Source organism: Alligator mississippiensis, chromosome 10 (assembly GCF_030867095.1).
Source record: "Alligator mississippiensis isolate rAllMis1 chromosome 10, rAllMis1, whole genome shotgun sequence".
NCBI lineage: Eukaryota > Metazoa > Chordata > Crocodylia > Alligatoridae > Alligator > Alligator mississippiensis.
In genome coordinates, this window is record NC_081833.1 from 57793957 (window position 1) to 57797394 (window position 3438).

Consider the following 3438-nt stretch of genomic DNA (forward strand, 5'->3'; position numbering starts at 1 on the left):
AAGCATAATAACCTTGATATCCTAAATTCATTTTACTTTTCTTTGACCACCTCAGGGAAGGTTAGCCCATGCCAGAGGACTTTTCTGTTGCTTGTTCCCTTAAGTGAAATAGTCAGAGAAACCTTCTCAGAGGTATCAGGTATGCTGGTATAAAAATAAGGAGAGCATTAGAGACCTGAAAAGGCAAGACACACTCTGAAGGAGATGGGAAGAATGATGATTGTGATTCATGGAAAAGGGGTTTTGACATCCCAGTGAGAAGGAAGAAATTGATGACAGCATTTGTTTAGGAGAGTGTAATTATTCAAGACTCTGGAGCTGGGTAATATTCTTCTGTGTGTAACGTGGCTCTTGGCAGATACATTCTGGGTGCCGTAATCAGCTTTCAAAGCTGCTGTAACCTTTTCTCTTGAAAGATGTCACCATCCCAAATCCTTCTCCAATTTGTTAGAAATTAATTTTGTTAGAATTTTTTTATTTCCACACCTGTCCCCTCTTCTTTGGCATTCCTTCTCCGACTCTTCTCCAATTTGCTTGCTTTGTGAAGAGGAGTCAGAATATCTAAACGAACAAGAAGACAAGAGCTGGAAGGGTTCAATTCTGCTGGTGAGTCCAGTGCCAATGGGAAAAGCTGCCTATAACTCTAAAGGCAGTTAGTGGACTTTGACTCTGTTTGGTGCTTTCTTATAGAGCATTAATATACACATCTATTAATAGAAAATGATATACAAAGTATGGTGTTAAAGGTAAATATATGGCAAGAAAAGCCTGATGTGTTCAGAAATCAGAGGTAAAAGATCACTACCTTTGTTACCCTATTTGATAAAGTTCATTAATGCACTTTCCTGCTCTCAATTAAGATAGTGTTTATTGGAACCTTTTCCAGATACTTCCCTGGGAAAAAGTTCTGTGCTTGATCCAGTTTATATTATCAAATGAATTACAAATTCACAATAATATTGCTGTATTTTTCAATGTCATCTGTGCTGAATGTTTGGGCAGCTCAAATGGCCATGTATAGTTTTTCATAGATGTTAGAGAAACCTTTTAGAGAAGATTCCTCATAGTTTTGCTTATCACTAGACTTTCAATTTTTTCTAAACGATGCCTTTGTTGAGAAGGTGGTGCTTTGGTGGTTTGCGTTGTCTGTCTTAGTCATCTGTTGTCCCCTGCCTGTTAAATAGTAAACAGCTCTGGTTAAAAATGTTCAGAAATGCTGATTAGGTGAACTGGTAGTAATACAAATAATAAAGCAAGCCTGCATTTATTTATTAACCAGTGTGGCTGAGCATTGGAGACAGTCCTGTAGTGTTCGGTGTTCCTCCCCTTTTCTGGTGTCAACAGGGCTTCAGAGGCTTTGCAGTGAGTTAACAGTATAGGGAGTCTCCATGATGGGAAGGACCAACCTGGGGAAAAAAAGAGAAATCTCCTAAATGATGTATTGTATATGTGAGGGTTTGTTTAATGTTTGGCATATTATGCTGTTAATCCCCTTACAAAGTCATTGCTTAGAGAATAATATGAAAGTAAATCCTGGAAAAAAGGCACCAGTGTAAATTTGACGTTCCATGTAGCTGTCAGCTTTGCACGCTATCATTTTAGGGGAAAGCACAGTGGTTTGTTTAGAGAGGGGAGTGGCACTAGAAGGGTCAGTTTTTTAAACTGAAAAAAATTAGATTGTCATGTTTTAAATCTTTCTTTTATTTTAATGCAGTTTGGCCTGACTTTTCTTGGTCCAGATGCACACCCTGCACAGAGATCTGATACCATCCCTGTATAATCTGCTGCCAGAAACCCATACAGGAGCACTGCGGTCACTTCTGGCTCCCAAATCTAGTGCTGTGCAGTTTGCGTGAAGGATTCCGTTTCCTCCCTTCCATTCCTCCATAGATCTCTGTGCTGGCCTCATTCATTGTGCGAAAGAAGTCCCAATCCTGAAATCTGATTCATTCAGGTGAATGCCTACACCAGGGCACAGGGTTTGGCCTGTACAGATGAGGCTGTTAGACTGAGACTTGGATGGCTGGTGTTTAAGGAAAGGAGTAATACATTCTTGGGTAGCATCTAGTATGATGGCGTTTGGATGCTATTACAAATATAAGTAATTGTCCCTCTAAGCGGGAGCTATATTTGTACACTAAGTGCAGGAAAAATGTAGTCTGTTCATGTAGACCCAGCCCCATGCCATGGTTGTATAAGATCTTATCGCTGAGCAGGATCATATAGTCAGTCAGTGTTTGAATTTTCACAAGCTAAGATGAGGAAAATAAACTTTATTGCCAAAAAGAAAAAAAGCCTGTGAAGAAATCTTTTAGAGCTATATTAGAGATTTAAGAATGGAAATCCCATTGGTGTTGAAAGGGATTTGGGCTCCTCAATCACCTAGGTGCTTTTGCAAAATGTTACCTTTAGATTATCCTCCATCCTTCCCTCTGGTACCTGGAGGCAGAACAAAGAGATGGGACAGCCAGGTTTTCCTTCTAGCATGGTGTTCCCTGCCCCCCACGGGCTGTGGGGAACCCCTAGATGGTCTGCAGCCAGCCTAGGTTTCTCCTCACTGTGATGGCAGCTTTAAGGAGAACTGCACTGTGGGTGCTCTGGATTCTGCCAGCTGGCAGGACCCCGATGTGTGAGTCCCAGCTATGCCAGCCCTGTGGAGAGTTGGCTACAATTCTACTTTTGGTCCTTGTTGTAAACAGGAAAGGCTGGAGCAATCAAGACTTAAGGAAAGAAATTATCTCCAAGCATTTATAGAATCTATTACAGGGATGAATCTTTTTTTTCTTCCTTAGGATGTAATGGGAATGCTGTATAACTGGAACCAATGCCTATGTTTCGTTACAGCCACCCAGAAATTCATAGGTTAGAGAATTCATATATTCTTAATCCCTCCACACACTGACTCTGTAGCCCCATTCCTGGTAGGAATTCCAGCTCACGTGTAGGGGGCCATCATGCAGGGGTGGGCCAAGTGTTTATAAGAGTGGCTAAGCATGGCAGGTTTGCTTACCATAACTGTTCATATTAAATACCTTCTAGCTAGCTTAATATTCCTTATAAGAGCTTACACTAGACATGAGAATTGCTATTTACTAATTTTTTTGTACGTGTCGTCATGCTTTCCTTTCCAGAAGGGAAAAGCAAATATGCCTTTGTCGTGTTAGGTTACCCCTGAATTCACAGAAGTGGGATTTCATTGCACTGACCACAATAAACAGAGGCATTTGTACATGTGCACATTCCTTTAGAAATCCTGTGCAAAGCACAATTTATCCTTGTAAAAAAAGGTTACTTCATGATACTGTCAAGGTCAACGAGACCTTGAGTAATTATCTGCCTTGCAAGTGTCAGTCATGCAAGTTTAACCTGCCCAGCTTCTAATTTTCCACCTGAGTATTTGAACATTTTCCTGTATTGATGTATGTGAAGTTAAGCTAC